This window comes from Eubalaena glacialis, chromosome 4, assembly GCF_028564815.1.
Source record: "Eubalaena glacialis isolate mEubGla1 chromosome 4, mEubGla1.1.hap2.+ XY, whole genome shotgun sequence".
Classification (NCBI taxonomy): Eukaryota; Metazoa; Chordata; class Mammalia; order Artiodactyla; family Balaenidae; genus Eubalaena; species Eubalaena glacialis.
Genome location: NC_083719.1, coordinates 143,596,759 through 143,618,171, shown reverse-complemented (window position 1 = coordinate 143,618,171; position 21,413 = coordinate 143,596,759).

Sequence of the window (21,413 nt, the reverse complement as noted above, 5' to 3'; positions counted from 1 at the left end):
AACATTTGCATTATAGGGGTCCCAGAAGGAGAAGAGAGAGAGAAAGGACCCTAGAAAATATTTGAAGAGATTATAGTCATAAACTTCCCTAACATGGAAAAGGAAATAGCCACCCAAGTCCAGGAAGTGCAGAGAGTCCCAGGCTGGAAAAAACCCAAGGAGAAACATGCCGAGACACATAGTAATCAAATGGACAAAAGTTAAAGGCAAAGAAAAATTATTAAAAGCAACAAGGGAAAAATGACAAATAGCTCACAAGGGAACTCCCATAAGGTGAAGAGCTGATTTCTCAGCTGAAACACTACAGCCAGAGGGAGTGGCACGATATATTTAAAGTGATGAAAGGGAAGAACCTACAACCAAGATTACTCTATCTGGCAAGGATCTCATTCAGATTCGACAGAGAAATCAGAAGCTTTACAGACAAGCAAAAGCTAAGGGAATTCAGCACCACCAAACCAGCTCTACAACAAATGCTAAAGGAACTTCTCTAAGTGGGAAACACAAGAGAAGAAAAGGACCTACAAAAACAAATCCAAGACAATTAAGAAATTGGTAATAGGAACTTACATATCAATAATGACCTTAAATGTGAATGGATTAAATGCTGCAACCAAAAGACACAGGCTTGCTGAATGGATACAAAAACAAGATCCATATATATGCTGTCTACAAGAGACCTACTTCAGACCTAGGAACACATACAGACTGAAAGTGAGGGGATAGAAAAAGATATTCCATGTAAATGGAAATAAAAATAAAGCTGGAGTAGCAATACTCATATCAGATAAAATAGACTTTAAAATAAAGAATGTTACAAGAGACAAGGAAGAACACTACATAATGATCAAGGGATGAATCCAAGAAGAAGATATAACAATTACATATGCACCTAACATAGGAGCCCCTCAATACATAAGGCAAATGCTAACAGCTATAAAAGAGGAAATCGACAGTAACACAATAATAGTGCGGGACTTTAACACCTCACTTACACCAGTGGACAGATCATCCAGACAGAAAATTAATAAGGACACAAGCTTTAAATGACACAATAAGCCAGTTAGATTTAATTGATATTTATAGGACATTCCATCCAAAAACAGCAGATTACACTTTCTTCTCAAGTGCAAACAGAACTTTGTCCAGGATAGATCACATCTTGGATGTGAAGCCTTGGTAAATTTAAGAATGAAGCCTTAGTAAATTTAAGAAAACTGAAATTATATCAAGCATCTTTTCCGACCACAATGCTATGCGATTAGAAATAAATTACAGGGGAAAAAAACGTAAAAAACACAAACACATAGAGGCTAAACAATATGTTACTAAATAACCAAGAGATCACTGAAGAAATCAAAGAGGAAATCAAAAAATAACTAGAGACAAATGACAATGAAAACACGATGATCCAAATCATATGGGATGCAGCAAAAGCAGTGCTAAGAGGGACATTTAGAGCAATACAATCCTACCTCAAGAAATAAGAAAAATCTCAAATAAACAACCTAACGGTACACCTAAAGGAACTAGAGAAAGAAGAACAAACAAAACCCAAAGTTAGTAGAAGGAAAGAAACCATAAAGATCAGATCAGAAATAAATGAAAAAGAAATGAAGGAAACAATAGCAAAGATCAGTAAAACTAAAAGCTGGTTCTTTGGGAAGATAAACAAAATTGATAAACCATTAGCCAGACTCATCAAGAAAAAAAGGGAGAAGACTCAACTCAATAGATTTAGAAATGAAAAAGGAGAAGTAACAACTGACACTGCAGAAATACAAAGGATTATGAGAGATTACTACAAGAAACTCTATGCCAATAAAATGGACAAGCTGGAAGAAATGGACAAATTCTTAGAAAGGTATAATCTTCCAAGACTGAACAAGGAAGAAATAGAAAATATGAACAGACCAATCACAAGTAATGAAATTGAAACTGATTAAAAATCTTCCAACAAAAGTCCAGGACCAGATGGCTTCACAGGTGGAGTCTATCAAACATTTAGAGAAGAGCTAACATCCATCCTTCTCAAACTCTTCCAAAAAATTGCAGAAGAAGGAACACCCCCAAACTCATTCTACATGGCCACCATCACCCTGGTACCAAAACCAAAGATACTACAAAAACAGAAAATTAGAGACTAATATCACTGATGAATACAGATGCAAAAATCCTCAACAAAATACTTGCAAACAGAATCCAGCAACACATTAAACACGTTAATCCAATAACACACTTGATCATACACCATGATCAAGTGGGATTTACCCCAGGGATGCAAGTTCTTCAATATACACAAATCAATCAATGTGATATACCATATTAACAAATTGAAGAATAAAAACCATATGATCATCTCAATCGATGCAGAAAAAGCTTTTGACAGCATTCAACACCCATTTATGATAAAAACCCTCCAGAAAGTGGGCATACAGGGAACCTACCTCAACATACTAAAGTCCATATACAACAAACCCACAGGAAACATCATTGTCAATGGTGTTTTTTTCAGGAAAACCTGAAAGCATTTCCTCTAAGATCAGGAACAAGAAAAGGATGTCCACTCTTGCCACTCTTATTCAACATCGCTTTGGAAGTCCTAGCCACTGCAATCAGAGAAGAAAAAGAAATAAAAGGAATACAGATTGGAAAAGAAGAAGTAAAACTCTCACTCTTTGCAGATGTCATGATGCTATACATAGAGAATCCTAAAGATGCCACCAGAAAACTACTAGCTAATCAATGAATTTGGTAAAGTAGCAGGATTCCAAATTATTGCACAGAAATCTCTTGCATTCCTATACACTAATGATGAAAAATCTGAAAGGGAAATTAAGAAAACACTCCCGTTTACCATTGCAACTAAAAGAATAAAATATATAGGAATAAACCTACCTAGGGAGACAAAAGACCTGTATGCAGAAAATTATAAGACACTGATGAAAGAAATTAAAGATGATACCAACAGATGGAGAGATATACCATGTTCTTGGATTGGAAGAATCAATATTGTGAAAATGACTCTACTACCCAAAGCAATCTACAGATTCAATGCAATCCCTATCAAACTACCACTCCATTTTTCAGAACTAGAACAAAAAATTTCACAATTTGTATGGAAACACAAAAGACCCCGAATAGCCAAAGCAATCTTGAGAAAGAAAAACGGAGCTGTAGGAATCAGGCTCCCTGACTTCAGACTATACTACAAAGCTACAGTAAAGACAATATGGTACTGGCACAAAAACAGAAATATAAATCAATGGATCAGGATAGAAAGCCCAGAGATAAACCCACGCACGTATCGTCAACTAATCTATGACAAAGGAGGCAAGGATATACAATGTAGGAAAGACAGTCTCTCCAATAAGTGGTGCTGGGAAAACTGGACAGCTACATGTAAAAGAATGAAACTAGAACAGTTTCTAACACCATACAGAAAAATAAATTCAAAATGGGTTAAAGACCTAAATGTAAGACTGGACTATAAAACGCTTTGAGGAAAACATAGGCAGAACACTCTATGACATAAATCACAGCAAGATCTTTTTGGACCCACCTCCTAGAGTAAAGGAAATAAAAACAAAAATAAACAAATGGGACCTAATGAAACTTAAAAGCTTTTGCATAGCAAAGGAAACTATAAACAAGACAAAAAGACAACCCTCAGAATGGGAGAAAATATTTGCAAATGAATCAATGGACAAAGGATTAATCTCCAAAATATATAAACAGCTCATGCAGCTCAATATCAAAAAAACAAACAACCCAGTCAAAAAACGGGTAGATGACCTAAATAGACATTTCTCCAAACAAGACATACAGATGGACAAGAGATACATGAAAAGCTGCTCAATGTCACTAATAATTAGAGAAATGTAAATCAAAACTACAATGAGGTATCACCTCCCAGCAGTTAGAATTGGCATCATCAGAAGATCTATAAACAACAAATGCTGGAGAGGGTGTGGAGAAAAGGGAACCCTCTTGCACTGTTGGTGGGAATGTAAATTGATACAGCCACTATGGAGAACAGTATGGAGGTTCCTTAAAAAACTAAAAATAGAATTACCATATGACCCAGCAATCCCACTACTGTGCATATACCCAGGGAAAACCATAATTCAGAAAGACACATGCACCCCAGTGTTCATTGCAGCACTATTTACAATAGCCAGGTCATGGAAACAACCTAAATGCCCATTGACAGACGAATGGATAAAGAAGATGTGGTACATATATACAATGGAATATTACTCAGCCATAGAAAGGAACGAAATTGGGTCATTTGTAGAGACGTGGCTGGACCTAGAGACTGTCATGCAGAGTGAAGTACGTCAGAAAGAGAAAAACAAATATCGTATATTAATATATATATGTGCAATCTAGAAAAATGGTACAGGTGAACCGGTTTGCAAGGCAGAATTAGAGACACAGTTGTAGAGAACCAACTTATGAACACCAAGGGGGTAAAGCAAGGGGGACGTGTGGTGGGATGAATTGGGAGATTGGGATTGACATATATACACTAATATGTATAAAATAGGTAACTAATAAGAACCTGCTGTATAAAATAAATAATAAAATAAAATTCAAAAAAAAGAAAAGAAAGAGAAAGAAAGAAAAAGAAAGGAAAGAAAGAAAGAGAGAAAGAAAGAAAAGAAAGAAAGAGAAATAGAAAGAAAGGAAAGAAAGAAGGAAAGAGAAAGAGAAAGAAAGAAAGAGAAAGAAGGAAAAGGGAACAGATGGAAGGAAGGAAGGAAGGAATGAATTAGTGCTGGTGAGGTTACTAAGGAAGGATGCAGGAACAACATGGGGCTTGATATGGTCCATGAAGACAGATAGCATCCAAGGAGTTGCAAAAAATGAGAACATTTTGGCCCCAGCATTGCAGACTTGGTACTTCAAAATGGTGTTTGTGAAACCTGCAGCACTTTTCTAGGGTAGCCTTTCATCACTGTGTAGATGTGTTGACAAATAAGTTTTATTTCACACGTCAATTCTGATTTTTAGTGGGATAATGGGGCCAGTCTTGGCATGAATGAGTATGGTGATTGAATAGCAATAGCTCTCTTGGAAGAGGAATGAGGGAGTTTGGACAGGAGTGACAGGTGTTTTCCATTCATGTGCTGGTATAATCCATTATCCTCTAGTTACCTTTTTGAATTAAAAGTTCCCATAAATTTCCCATGGAGATGTAGAAAATGCTCATTTGAGAAATGTATTGAGGACTCATATAAAATCATAGAAACATAAAATTGTTAAGATGTCTCAAACCTATCTATTCATTTTACAGATTTGGAAGTCAAGATTTGGAAAGGGTAAGAGGGCTTGCCCAAGAATGCACTTCTGTTGATCAGCAAGAAATTATTTTTTCTATTTCTTGGTTTGGAGTTTTCAGGTTACATAATCAAATTTAAATTTTCTTTTAAAATCAAAGACTCTGAATTAACAAAGTTCACTTATTAGTTGTGATGACCTGCCCAATTTATTTTCGCTCCTCCGTGTTTAAGTAAGTAACAATTTGTCAACAGTTGGATCACACCATATCACATGTAAAGTTATTAGCCAGTACCTGGCACAGAGTAAGAAATTAAGTGCTAGCTGATATTTTCATTGTGATATTTCAGTTCAAACATAATATTTAAGTGACTCAACTTCCAAATTTCTTGAAAGAACTTGGTATCGATTTTCAAGTCTTGGTAAAATCAGCTGTGTTTAAGGGAGTAGAGCCCCATGTTATAAAGGGCTACCCATTCCACTATGACTTCGTTATGAAACCTTTTCCTCTACTTCATAGAGCACAGTGATGAAGACAGTCTAGGAAAGTGTAGCTAGGACTTGGGTCACGGAAGCAAGTGGTGAAGACAACTGGAGGATAGCAAGTCTGGAGAAAGAGGAAATGTGAAAGAGAAACCAGAGTTATGATATTTTAAGCCAGGTTTTCTCTAATTCCATCTCTTTTGTAATCTGGAGTTCCACCTTCAAGGTTAAGTTTTCCTTTTCTCACTATAAATTTTATGGATTATTATACTTTTATTTGTACAAGCAGAGGTGGTGACAGCAGCAGGCATGGCTTTGGAACTCTGTCTAACATTCTGAAGCCAAAGTTATTATCATTAATAAAATAGTCAGTGATAAGCAAAGCTAGCCAATACGGAGTCCTGGTTATAGGCCAGGCACTGTACTAATTGCTTATTTACGTTATCATTGTTAATCACCATAGTAACTCTATGAGAAATACTGTCTCCATTTTACGGATAAGGAAAATGAGATTTGCAGCAGTTAACTTGCCCAGAGTCACAAAGGTAACAACCAAGTATAAAAATACAGAACCGCCGTGTCTCCAAAGTCCATGCTTTGAACCCTCACAGCAGATTGTATGAAGCACATTACCTCCCTCCTCGTTCCTTGTGATTTGCACACAGAAGGTAACATCTGAGCCTGCACCATCCCCACGGCAATCAGGGTGGAACAAAAGGCAGATCCTTGGGAAGCTCTCCAGTCCCAGCTCCTGTCCTGCCTGGGTGTGCTCCAGGTGCGTCATTTGGCTGGGCCGTTATGAACCATGTGAAGCCTTGGCACCTGCTGTTCCTTCTGCCGGGAAGATCCCTCCTCCATCTTGACAGCTTGTTATTTCTATATCTTGGAAAGCTTACCTGACCTCCCAGGTATGAATCAGGTAAACTCTTCAACCCCTCAGCCCCAGGGGCTGCTTACTCCACCTCAGCAGATCCAGGGCCTTTGTACTTACCTTAATCACACTATGTATGATATGGTACTGAATTTGTTAGCTAACTTCCCACTTTCTTCCATAGATAGTGAAATTAGAACAGGAACTCAATTTTATTCTACATTTTTTTAATTGAAGTATGGTTGATTTACAATGTTGTATTAGTTTCAGGTGTACAGCAAACTAATTCAGTTATTTATTTATTTATATTTTCAGATTCTTTTCCCTTATAGGTTATTATAAAATATTGAGTATAGTTGTCTGTGCTATACAGTAGGTCCTTGTTGGTTATCTATTTCATATATAGTAGTGTGTATATGTTAATCCCAAACTCCTAATTTATCCCTCCCCCCACCCTTTCCCCTTTGGTAACCATAAGTTTGTTTTCTATGTCTGTGGGTCTATTTCTGTTTTGTATGTAAGTTCATTTGTATCAGTCTTTTAGATTCCACATATAAGCAATAGCATATATTTGTCTTTCTCTATCTGACTTACTTCACTTAGTATGATAATCTCTAGGTCCTCCCATGTCTCTGCAAATGACATTATTCCATTTTTTTATGGCTGAGTAATATTCCATTATGTATATTATATATAAAATATATATTATATATAAATATATATATTTTATATATATATAATGTGGTGTGTAGATAGGTAGGTAGGTAGATAGATAGATAGATAGATAGATAGATAGATAGATAGATACCACATCTTCTTTTTTCATTCATCTTTTGATGGACATTTAGTTTGCTTCCATGTCTTGGCTATTGTAAATTGTGCTGCAGTGAACACTGGGGTGCATGTATCTTTCCGAATTATGGTTTTCTTCAGCTATATGTTCAGGAGTGGGATTGCAGGATCATATGATAGCTCTATTTTTAGGTTTTTAAGGAACCTCCATACTATTCTCCAGAGTGGCTGCACCAATTTATATTCCCACCAACAGTGCAGGAGGGTTCCTTTTTCTCCACACCCTCTCCAGCATTTATTATTAGTAGACTTTTTGATGTTGGCCATTCTGACTGGTGTGAGGTGATACCTCATTGTAGTTTTGATTTGCATTTTTCTAATAATTAGTGATGTTGAGCATCTTTTCATGTGCCTTTTGGCCATTTGTATGTCTTCTTTGGAGAAATGTCTATTTAGATCTTCTGCCTATTTTTTTTTTTAATAATTAATTTTTTTAATTTATTTATGGCTGTGTTGGGTCTTCGTTTCTGTGCGAGGGCTTTCTCCAGTTGTGGCAAGTGGGGTCCACTCTTCATCGCGGTGCGCGGGCCTCTCATTATTGCGGCCTCTCCCGTTGCGGAGCACAGGCTCCAGACGCGTAGGCTCAGCAATTGTGGCTCACGGGCCTAGCTGCTCCACGGCATGTGGGATCCTCCCAGACCAAGGCTCGAACCCGTGTCCTCTGCACTGGCAGGCAGACTCTCAACCACTGTGCCACCAGGGAAGCCCCCTGCCTATTTTTTGATTGGGTTGTTTGTTTTTTTGATATTGAGCTGCATGAATTGTTTGTATATTTTGGAGATTAATCCCTTGTCGGTCACATCATTTGCAAACATATTTTTTCCCATTCTGTGGGTTGTCTTTTCATTCTATCCCTAGTGCCCAACACAACAAAGAGAACCTAATAGATTCTCAAAAAAAGTATTGCATGATTGAAAAATTAATAATAATCATATAATTCCTGAATAATTCTATGTGCTGGGCAATGTACTTAGTTTTTCCATGCATTACCTCATTCAATTTTTTCAGTCAATCTGGAAGCTAAATAATATTTCCTTCCACCCTAAATCAGAAAAACTAAGCCTAGATAGGATATGGGGTTTACCTTTGTTCACACAGACACTGACAGAGGAAATATGGATTTTGTTTTCTCTAAAGTAGAATCCATACTCATAAGCACTGCACTTTATTAGATCCCTTCATGAATGGAAATAACGCAAGCATCAAGACACATGACTTTAGAACATGGTCTTGCAATGTAGGCTTCCACTCTTGCTTTCCCATTTTTCTCATCGTTCTCACAGTGTGCCCAGGCTGTTTCTAACTTGGCACCTTTGTCCTTGTGCAGTCCTCTTCGTGATGCTCTCAACTTCTGATCTGCTTATTCACACCTAACCTAGCCGCTTGGGAAGAAAGAGCATTCTTCCCTGATGTTTTGAGCTCGCATGGGTATACTCACCTCTGAACTCATAGTGCATTTTGTCTCTTCTATTTACTCTTTTTCTTGTGGTTTTAGTGAAATTCTGTTGAGGTTAAGAGGAGAGTGTTTGCAGTCAATCGAAGCTGAGTTTGTAGGTGACTCAAAGCAGACTAGCTTTGCCGTTGGGTTAATACTGATTTTACGTGTTGGATCCCTCCATGGTCAGTCTCTGGGCCGGTAAGAGTCTCAGGATCCAGGGACAAGTGGAGGGGTGAGCGGCTAGTGAGGCTGTGGATGCCTGGCAAGGCAAATGAAGGTTGGGTTGCTGGTGAAGAGAATAAGGAGAATAACAAAAGACAGACCTGCAACTAAATGGGAGGAAATAAGAATTAGAAATTGATCTAAAACAAAATCCCTGCCATAGAGGTTAGAGAAGACTTTGGGGTGGTTGAGGTGTAACCCATAATGCAGATATTCACAGGGAAGTTAGGTTTAGCCCAGGGACTTAACCAAGCCCATGCAGGAGGCAATCCTCTCCAGGGCAGGTAGAGGTGAAAACCACACGTTCTATCTGTAATATCTGTAGAAATCTTTGGCCTTGTGGCTCTCTGCCCTTGTCTGCTTCTGACAAACAGGATCTTTTTGTTGTTTTTTTAAAATTTTTCCCCTTAGGTTTGTATTTATTTTTTATTCTTACAAATAAAAAAAAAAAAAATGATATCAGACCTGTCCTTAAAAGCAGGTCCCTTTTGCTCCCAAGGACATTTGTATTGAATGAAGAGAAGCCAAATGGAACAGGTGGAAAGGGAATATTCACTTATTTCTCCCATGTCATACTAGGATGCCCCAGTCTCCATGCCACCTGCCTTGATTAGCAGTCCTCATTAAAGAGCACAGGGCCTGGCAGTCTGTGAAGGCTGCTCCCTGGCACTGCCTGGACCGCTGTGGGCTGCTAGCAGCCTTATGGTCTCCAGACAATCTGTCGTTTCTGCTTTGTCCCAATAACCTTTGGCAGAACAAAAGCAAACAGGTACCTGAAAGCCAAGGATGCCAATACAGAGAATTTGCCCTTTCTTTGTTTTAAAAAGTGCAGGTGTCATTGACCCTACAAGAAGGCATTAGCTCTTGAGAAATTTCATTTAGAATCTAGATTACCTATGTGCTTGTTATATTTCTAGACCAAAAAAAATCCCCACATGTGGTTACCGTCTTTGTTATGCTTTTTACACTCTCTTCACCAAGTTCTGCAAATAGGAGGAAATATGTGGGGAGATAATAACTACATATGTATGTGTGTGTATGTATCTGTGTGTGCCTATGTTTTTATCTCTCTACTTCTGTATTTTTCTCTCTACATATGGAAAGAGAGAGAGAAAGAGAGGGAAAGATATAAATAGACACACATACTGCATGACACATATATGTACACATACATAGTTATTATTTTCCCAAATATAAGAAAGAGAGAGAAAGTTAAAAACTCAAATATATGAAGAAGGCACTGCATCACAAAGTCTAACAGCTCTGTTTCCACTGAGATGTGCAGTGTTGTAGACTAGGTAGGGGCCTCCAAATGCCTACAAAACTGAAAAAGATAATATTAATGAATGAAGCTGAGTCTCGATTTCCTACAACCCTCTGATAAGCCCCACTGGTTTTCAAACCAGCCACTCCTCAGCCCTTAGGCAGGATTCTTTAGCCTGTGATATCCCGCCTCCTCTTTTGGGTCACCCACCAGGGGTACGGGTCTAGACTAGACTGTGTCTCCTTCCCTCCTACCAGACTCTCTGTGGTTGTTTCTTTATAACCTTGGTTGTAGAAGAGCTATCGTAGTTCTCAGAGAAAGTGGCTCCATACGTGGTGGTAGTTTTGATGTGTTCGTGGGGTGAGGTGAGCACAGCATCTTTCTAGCCCAACATCTTGATCTCACCTCCACAGCTGGCCCTTCCTAATTTACTGGTGGCAGTCTTTCTTTACTAAAAAAGACAAAGCTTATAACAAATTCCCATCTGTACTTAACAATTTTCCATATTTCCATTCCCCTCCCCACCACTTATATCACCCTCTGGCATTAGACAATCAATAGGAAATGAATAAAATTTACATGTTAAAACATACCTAAGCAGAAGACATACTGTTTAAGTTATTGTTCCAGGAAAATTAGATTTCGTTGGCAGACCCAATAATCTCATTTTTGGGTTTTTTCAACTATTTTTCCACTTGGAAAAATAGGTTTCTTTGTCATTTTTTTTCATTGGTATTCAGAAAATGTGCACTATAATCTTGAATCTACCTTTAGCAGGGAGTTTATCCATTATGGCTTTCATTATTTTTTATTTATAAAGTAAAGGAATTAATTTAGAGAAAATTTAAGCCCATTTAAACTCATAAAAAGTGACCTAGTTCCAATCCTGTTTCGAATTGTGGTTTGGCATTTTATAGCTACACAGCAGTGGGTTAGTTCATTTATCTTTTTAAACCTCAGTTTTCTCATCTGTGAAATGGGATTGCCATCACAACATCACAGGGATATGAGAATTAAATAAAATAATACATGAAAATGATACAGTGTAATCCCTGTCACTAAGAAAGCAATACATTATTGGGAGCTATAAATTAGTGATGATTATCCCTGTTATATCATACAGTGGTTTATTTTCCTATGGAAAGTTTTGTTTAGGATCCATAGAATACACAGACATGACTGAATATCAAGATTTAACTTTTCAAGGGTGCCCTGGCCAAAATTTGTTGGGGAGAAAAAGTCCCTTTTCTTTGGGCCACATATCACTTTAATCTTACCTTTGAATAATCCTTTGCTCAAGAAAAAGTTTTTGAATCACAAATGTTCCTGAGAATACTACCTAAGGCTTGAATTTAAAAACAGTTTTGACATTTCTGTTTCTTTCTATTTTTTGCGGTGGCCATGAAGGAAAAAAGCTGAATTTATGTGGACAACTGACCTACCTATGTGTGGATTCAGTTTCCACATGTTAATTCACCAACTCCCAGTGGTGGTCTGTGCAGAAATAGGGCTGCTGAGGAACAGAGACTCACCAGTATTAATAAAAACAATTTTAACTGTTTACCTTTTAATAGTTGAATAACTTTGTTAAAGAAAAATACTGAACAATATTTTAAAGAGACCCTATTGCACCCATTCGCCTTGAGATAATTGTGATGCCAGAAATCCAAATTATATTCAACAATGTCATTTTGTAACCATCAGTGTTATAAACATCTAGTCAGTGTTTCATTATTTCATGCCAAGCTCTAAGACTAGATCATTCTGAGCATAAACTATACTTCCTCTTTCAGGATTATAAAAATTTGTAATAATATCCACAGACTTCTCCCTGCTCTTATATTAGTTGAAAATGAGAGCTAATGGGCAAAAAAAAGATAGCTACAAACAGCAGGAACAAATGTTTCTGCTTGACCTATAAATAACTGTGCTATAATGTAGAGGGGAGAGTATAGTCTTATTTATGATGTCTGAAATTGAATTTCCTCTTTAAAGGACAAAGCAATTCAATTTTCAAAAAATATTTGAGTTTTATTATGAAAGAAAAAACCCTCTGATTTAACAGTTCCATTGAATTTTATTTTTTCATTGAATTTATACTCACTCTTCCATTTATGGAGGGAATTTATTATAGTTACTGGTTTTATACTGAATGAGACAAAATCTCCAAGATTTATTTTAATGAAACTTTGAATTCCTTGTCATTGACAGCAAACTGTATAGATTTTCCTTAGTAATGCCACACTTTATTGCTTAAATCCCCAGTCTTCCCTCCTTCCTCACCCCCCAAGTATTGTTACTTTAGTTTCTGAAATAAAACCAATGAATCCGTAAACATAGGCTGTGGGTAATGTTGATACAATATGCAAATAATAAAATAAAATCTCAAATCTGCTTCTGAGCTCCTCTAGTAACTTAATCACTTAAATTATTCTTATTTCCAAGTCCAGATTCTCCCTTTAGATTTACTTTTTTAATGATTTCTTCTCTTTATTGAGATTCTGTATTTAATGTATCATTGCTATAACACTTGTCTTTATTATTTGAACATAACTTTTTTCATCCTTTGAACATGCATATTATACTGATTTGAAATCAGCCCACTACAGATGACTCTTTTTCCTTATCTTCCTGTTAAATTTCCATTTCTGCCTCTTTTGCCAGTCTTTTGTTTGCTTTAATAAGGATTGTAACTTCTGGTTACCTTCAGTATTGGCCTTCCTATTCATTTGCCTACAAGATTACTACTATTTCCATGGGTATAGAATTTTTGCATACTTTGCTCCAATTTAAGTAAGCGCCCGCATCCCCCCAGTGGTGAAGATGCATATTTATACAGCTTGTGCTTCACTGGTAGCATTATTGCAAAAATGGAACTGAAGAGGCCATGAGTGCAATTGCAAATTAAAATGTTACATATGAACATTCTTACAAAAGTTTCAGTAGTGCTTTTTTTTTTTTTTTTAAATAAATGCCCCTTACATTGTTGTTGATTTCTAGAATCTGGAAATTATTGCTTTTAGAAAACCTGTCAAGTTTTATTATTGCTTTTGGGGAGAGGAATTGTTCAGGTCCTCACTGCGCCACTCTAGAAATGTCTACATTAACTACCATTATTCCTGTTTTCTGCATAAATGAGGCTCAGAAGCAACTGTGCAATGGGTCAAGTCAATAGTTAAAGTGGGATCTCTGACTCCAATGGCCATGCTCTTTCTGCTTCAATGGATACCAAAGTGTGCTGGCCATCCTCATCATCTCTAGTTGGTTTAGGATGACTTTTCCTTTTGACCTGAAATGCCAGTTTTTTTCATGTTGTTTCTCATACTTTATATGATGATTAATTTTTCAAATAAAACATAGACCAAGGAGATCCAGTGTAAGATTTTTAAAGATGAGTTTTGAAAGTATCTTTATAATTAAGTACAAATTATTTTTTTAATCTGGCAAAATCACTTACACAGTGTTTTAAACGAATCAATAGACCTATATGAATTTCTTCTTTTATAACTACTCTATGGTAAGATCAGAGAAGGTAATAGGCATAAATTATACTTTGATGGACTATTAATTAGGACATCATCTTTTCTATAATAACATGTGCTACATGTTACAGAGAAAGACAGGTAAATTATCAACCAAAACCAAAAAGAATCAATATTTTACAATCCTATGGAAACTTTGATCTCTTTTTAGACTATAAATGTTTTATTGAAAAATAATGTGGCTTTTGAAAATGTAGTAAATCAGCATTCTTTCAAATAGAGTTTTGATGTTTGCTAACTAATACAGAGGACAACCTTCCCTTTCTCTGTGAAATAATCTTAACACCAAACATAGTATAGCTGTTCAATTAATGATTACCAAATGAATGTGTGGATTTGTATAGATATTCTGAAAAACAGAGATCACTAATCAGCTGAATTAGCCAAATTCAACTAGCTGATACATTACATGTGACAAACAATAGTTTCAAAACTGGAGTTAAAAAGAAATTCAGAATCAAGTGTTTGTTTTTTTTATTGTAACACTGTAATACATAGCAATATGAGGCCCCTTTCCCCACATGGCACCAAATAGCTGGAGCTGAGGCTAAAGAGACTGGGGGCATGTACTGTTTTTCACAGTCCCCAAAGCTTCCCTTGGTGTGATATTGTCTGCTTTACATATACATGTTAGTTCCCTGGCAGTAGACTTTGTGACTGAGTTAAGTTTTAACGTGTTATTATCTTTGAATAAAAAATATGTCCCTTATCATCAGCAGCCTCCCCAACACTAAAGTGCCTGATAAATGTTGAATCATCTTTCAAAACGTAGCTCAGCTAACACTTTCATCTGAAGACCTCCCTCATACCACTTCCCAAGTATAAATGCCCTGTACTTTGTCCCTTTACATCTTTTTTACTGTTGTAACTTTAGGTTCACTTGGATTGTCTATGAAGTTATGAGCTTTCCAAGACCATACTGTTATCTTCATCTCTGTAATCTCAGTAACTACTATAATACCGGAAGGGTTCTAAGATGTCCCAACTGTTTAGTCAGTGGTTAAATGGCTAAAACCTCATAGGCTGGCCTTAAATCCCAAGGCCACTGTCCGGTGGTGCAGGACTACTTCATTTCCTCTTATATTTCAAGTTTCATCTTAGACATTATTAGTTCCTACAGATTCAATAACCTAACCTTATGAAGAGTGGCAAGGAACCCCTGTTATGTGTTTCATAGCATCCTCTACTTTTCTTGCAATATTTTTATCATTATTTTTGCCTAATTCTTTGTTTTCCTCCCCAATGATAGCATTGATTTCCAAATGGAAAAAGGCCATGAAATATTTATCTCTACATCCCTATTGACTAGCACAGTACTTAACACAGGGTAGAGACTCAGCAAATGTTAGTAGAATTTAGTTTAATTAAATTAACATTTGGAGTTAATTTATTTGACTAAATCATGGCTATAACGTAATCAAGTCAGATGACTGCTCTTGTTGGTCACAAGAGCTGGATGGATGTTAGAAAACTCCAACAGAAGAGATTAACAAACAGGTATAATTAAATTCAAACAGATGGTCGGTCATAATGCCAAGTCCATTCTTATTCTGATTCCTTTGATAATTGTTACGGTTAGCCTTGACATGGATGTAGTTTGATAGCCAAAATAATCATCATTCACTACGTTCATTTTTATGAAAGCCAAGAAATCAATGAATGTTATGGTTCACCTAGTTTACATGGGTAGTTTTATTTGGCTTGAATAAGTCATTTCACTGGAGGATTTTAAAAGTATTAATTTTCCTAAGTCCTGAATCATTTTTTAAGAAGATGCATGTTTTATTGTAGAAATATAATTTACTTTGTTTTCACCTGGCAACCATCTGACATAGAAAGATTGGGCCTCACATGGTCTTGTCTGTAGGAAGCAGGTACAGTTTTGTGCCTATTGTTGAAATTTCTCCGTTGTCTTTCAAGCGATTACAAGTATTTTGTACTTCTATTTTTTATAAAGGTAATTTTTATTTTTTTAACATCTTTATTGGAGTATAATTGCTTTACAATGGTGTGTTAGTTTCTGCTGTATAACAAAGTGAATCAGCTATATGTATACATATATCCCCATATCTCCTCCCTCTTGCATCTCCTTCCCACCCTCCCTATCCCACCCCTCTAGGTGAACACAAAGCGCCGAGCTGATCTCCATGTGCTATGCGGCTGCTTTCCAATAGCTATCTATTTTACATTTGGTAGTGTGTATATGTCCATGACACTCTCTCACTTCATCTCAGCTTCCCCTTCCCCTTCCCTGTGTGCTGAAGGCCATTTTCTACATCTGCGTCTTTATTCCTTTCCTGCCTCTAGGTTCTTCAGAACCATTCTTTTTTGTTTTTTACATTCCATATGTATGTGTTAGCATATGGTATTTGTTTTTCTCTTTCTGACTTACTTCACTCTGTATGACAGTGCCTAGATCCATCCACCTCACTACAAATAACTCAAACTCGTTTCTTTTTATGACTGAATAATATTCCATTGTATATATGTGCCACATCTTCTTTATCCATTCATCTGTCGATAGACACTTAGGTTGCTTCCATGTCCTGACTCTTAAAAATAGAGCTGCAATGAACATTGTGGTACATGACTCGTTTTGAGTTACGGTTTTCTCAGGGTATATGCCCAGTAGTGGGATGGATGGGTTGTATGGTAGTACTATTTTTAGTTTTTTAAGGAACCTCCATATTGTTCTCCATGTGGCTGTATCAATTTACATTCCCACCAACAGTGCAAGAGGGTTCCCATTTCTCCACACCCTCTCCAGCATTTATTGTTTGTAGATTTTTTGATGATGACCATTGTGACTTGTGTGACGTGATACCTCATTGTAGCTTTGATTTTCATTTCTCTAATGATTAGTGATGTTGAGCAACCTTTCATGTGCTTGTTGGCAATCTGTATGTCTTCTTTGGAGAAATGTCTATTTAGGTCTTCTGCCCATTTTTGGATTGGGATGTTTGTTTCTTCGATATTGAGCTGCATGAGCTACTTGTATATTTTGGAGATTAATCCTTTGTCTGTTGCTTCGTTTGCAAATATTTTCTCCCATTCTGAGGGTTTTCTTTTCGTCTTGTTTATGGTTTCCTTTGCTGTGCAAACGCTTTTAAGTTTCATTAGGTCCCATTTGTTTATTTTTGTTTTTATTTCCATTTCTCTAGGAGGTGGGACAAAAAGGATCTTGTGGTGATTTATGTCATAGAGTGTTCTGCCTATATTTTCCTCTAAGAGTTTTATAGTGTCTGGCCTTACATTTAGGTTTATAATCCATTTTGAGTGTATTTTTGTGTATGGTGTTAGAAAGTGTTCTAGTTTCATTCTTTTACATGTAGCTGTCCAGTTTTCCCAGCACCACATATTGAAGTGGCTGTCTTCTCTCCATTGTATATTCTTGCATCCTTCATCAAAGATAAGGTGACCGTATGTGTGTGGGTTTATCTCTGGGCTTTCTATCCTGTTCCATTGATGTATATTTCTGTTTTTGTGCCAGTACCATACTGTCTTGATTGCTGTAGCTTTGTAGTATAGTCTAAAGCCAGGCCTGATTCCTCCAGCTCCGTTTTTCTTTCTCAAGATTTCTTTGGCTATTTGGGGTCTTTTGTGTTTCCATACAAATTGTGAAATTTTTTGTTCTAGTTCTGTGAAAAATGCCATTGGTAGTTTGATAGGGATTGTATTGACTCTGTAGATTGCCTTGGGTAGTACAGTCATTTTCACAATGTTAATTCTTCCAATCCAAGAACATGGTATATCTCTCCATCTGTTTGTATAATCTTTAATTTCTTTCATCAGTGTCTTATAGTTTTCTGCATACAGGTCTTTTGTCTCCTTAGGTAGGTCTATTCTTAGGTATTTTATTCTTTTGTTGCAATGGTAAATGGGAGTGTTTCCTTAATTTCTCTTTCAGATTTTTCATCATTAATGTTTAGGAATGCAAGAGATTTCTGTGCATTAATTTTGTATCCTGCTACTTTACCAAATTCATTGATTTGCTCTAGTAGTTTTCTGGTAGCATCTTTAGGATTCTCTATGTATAGTGTCATGTCATCTGCAAACAGTGACAGTTTTACTTTTTCTTTTCTGATTTGGATTCCTTTTATTTCTTTTTCTTCTCTGATTGCTGTGGCTAAAACTCCCAAAACTATGTTGAATAATAGTGGTGAGAGTGGGCAACCTTGTCTTGTTCCTGATCTTAGTGGAAATGGTTTCAGTTTTTCACCATTGAGAATGATGCTGGCTGTGGGTTTGTCATATATGGCCTTTATTATGTTGAGGTAAGTTTCCTCTATGCCTACTTTCTGGAGAGTTTTTATCATAAATGGGAGTTGAATTTTGTTGAAAGATTTTTCTGTATCTATTGAGATGATCATATGGTTTTTCTCCTTCAAGTTTTAATATGGTTTTTCACACTGATTGATTTGTATATACTGAAGAATCCTTGCATCCCTGGGATAAACCCCACTTGATCATGGTGTATGATCTTTTTAATGTGCTCTTGGATTCTGTTTGCTAGTATTTTGTTGAGGATTTTACATCTATGTTCATCAGTGATATTGGTCTGTAGTTTTCTTTTTCTGTGACATCTTTGTCTGGTTTTGGTATCAGTGTGATGGTGGCCTCGTAGAATGAGTTGGGGAGTGTTCCTCCCTCTGCTATATTTTGGAAGAGTTTGAGATGGATAGGTGTTAGCTCTTCTCTAAATGTGTGATAGAATTCGCCTGTGAAGCCATCTGGTCCTGGGCTTTGGTTTGATGGAAGATTTTTAATCACAGTCTCAATTTCAGTGCTTGTGATGGGTCTGTTTATATTTTCTATTTCTTCCTGGTTCAGTGTTGGAAGGTTGTGCTTTTCTAAGAATTTGTCCATTTCTTCCAGGTTGTCCATTTTATTGGCACAGAGTTGCTTGTCGTAATCTCTCATGATCCTTTGTATTTCTGCCGTTTCAGTTGTTATTTCTCCTTTTTCATTTCTAATTCTATTGATTTGAGTCTTCTCCCTTTTTTTCTTGATGAGTCAGGCTAATTGTTTATCACTTTTGTTTATCTTCTCAAAGAACCAGCTTTTAGTTTTATTGATCTTTACTCTTTTTTCCTTTGTTTTTATTTCATTTATTTCTGATGTGATCTTTATGATTTCTTTCCTTCTGCTAACTTTTGGGGTTTTTTTTGTTCTTCTTTCTCTAACTGGTTTAGGTGTAAGGTACGTGGTTTATTTGAGATGTTTCTTGTTTCATGAGGTAGGATTGTATTGCTATAAACTTCCCTCTTAGAACTGCTTTTGCTGCATCCCATAGGTTTTGGGTCATCGTGTTTTCATTGTCATTTGTTTCTAGGTATTTTTGATTTCCTCTTTGATTTCTTCAGTGATCTCTTGGTTTTTTAGTAGTGTGTTGTTTAGCCTCCATGTGTTTGTATTTCTTACAGATTCTTTCCTGTAATTGATATCTAGTCTGATAGCATTGTGGTTGGAAAAGATACTTGATACGATTTCAATTTTCTTAAATTTACCAAGCCTTGATTTGTGACCCAAGATGTGATCTATCCTGGACAATGTTCCATGAGCATTTGAGAAGAAAGTGTATTCTGTTGTTTTTTGATGTAATGTCCTAGAAATATCAATTAAGTCCATCTTGTTTAATGAACCATTTAATGCTTGTGTTTCCTTATTTATTTTCATTTTGGATGATCTATCCATTGGTGAAAGTGTGCTGTTAAAGTCCCCTACTATGATTGTGTTACTGTCGATGTCCCCTTTTATGGCTGTTAGCAGTTGCCTTATGTATTGAGGTGCTCCTAGGTTGGGAACATAAATGTTTACAATTGTTTTATCTTCTTCTTGGCTTGATCCCTTGATCATTATGTGGTGTCCTTCTTTGTCTCTTGCAATAGTCTTTATTTTAAAGTCTGTTTTATCTGATATGAGAATTGCTACTCCAGCTTTCTTTTGATTTCCATTTGCATGGAATATCTTTCTCCATCCCCTCACTTTCAGTGTGCATGTGTCCCTAGGTCTGAAGTGGGTCTCTTGCAGACAGCAAATATATGGGTCTTGTTTTTGTATCCATTCAGCCAGTCTATGTCTTTTGGTTGGAGCATTTAATCCATTTACTTTTAAGGTAGTTATCAATATGTATGTTCCTATTACCATTTTCCTAATTGTTTTGGGTTTGTTATTGTAGGTCTTTTCCTTCTCTTTTGTTTCTTGCCTAGAGAAGTTCCTTTAGCATTTGTTGTAAAGCTGGTTTGGTGATGCTGAATTCTCTTAGCTTTTGCTTGTCTGTAAAGGTTTTAATTTCTCTGTCGAATCTGAATGAGATCCTTGCTGGTAGAGTAATCTTGGTTGTAAGGTTTTTCTGTTTCATCACTTTAAGTATGTCCTGCCACACCCTTCTGGCTTGCAGAGTTTCTGCTGAAAGATCAGCTGTTAACCTTATGGGGATTCCGTTGTATGTTTTTTGTTGTTTTTCCCTTGCTGCTTTTAATATGTTTTCTTTATATTTAATTTTTGATAGTTTGATTAATATGTGTCTTGGTGTGTTTCTCCTTGGATTTATCCTGTATGGGACTCTCTCTGCTTCCTGGACTTGATTAACTATTTCCTTTCCCATATTAGGGAAGTTTTCAACTATAATCTCTTCAAATATTTTCTCAGTCCCTTTCTTTTTCTCTTCATCTTCTGCGACCCCTATAATTCGAATGTTGGTGTGTTTAGTGTTGTCCTAGAGGTCTCTGAGCCTGTCCTCAATTCTTTTCATCCTTCTTTCTTTATTCTGCTCTGCAGTAGTTATTTCCACTATTTTATCTTCCAGGTCACTTACCCGTTCTTTTGCCTCAGTTTTCTGCTATTGATTCCTTCTAGAGAATTTTTAATTTTATTTATTGTGTTGCTCATCATTGTTTGTTTGCTCTTTAATTCTTCTAGGTCCTTATTAAATGTTTCTTGTATTTTCTCCATTCTATTTCCAAGATTTGGGATCACCTTTACTATCATTACTCTGAATTCTTTTTCAGGTAGACTGCCTATTTCCTCTTCATTTGTTTGACCTTGTGGGTTTTTCCCTTGCTCCTTCATCTGCTGTGTATTTCTCTGTCTTCTCATTTTCCTTAACTTACTGTGTTTATGGTCTCCTTTTCGCAGGCTGCAGGTTCGTAATTCCTGTTGTTTTTGCTGTCTGCCCCCAGTGGCTATGTTTGGTTTAGTGGGTTGTGTAGGCTTCATGGTGGAGGGGACTGGTGCCTGTGTTCTGGTGGATGAGGCTGAATCTTGTCTTTCTGTTGGCAGGATCGTGTCTGGTAGTGTGTTTTGGGGTGACTGTGAACTTATTTTGATTTTAGGCAGCCTCTCTGCTAATGGGTGAGGTTGTATTCCTGTCTTGCTAGTTTTTTTGGCATAGGGTGTCCAGCACTGTAGCTTGCTGGTCGTTGAGTGGAGCTGGGTTTTAACATTGAGATGGAGATC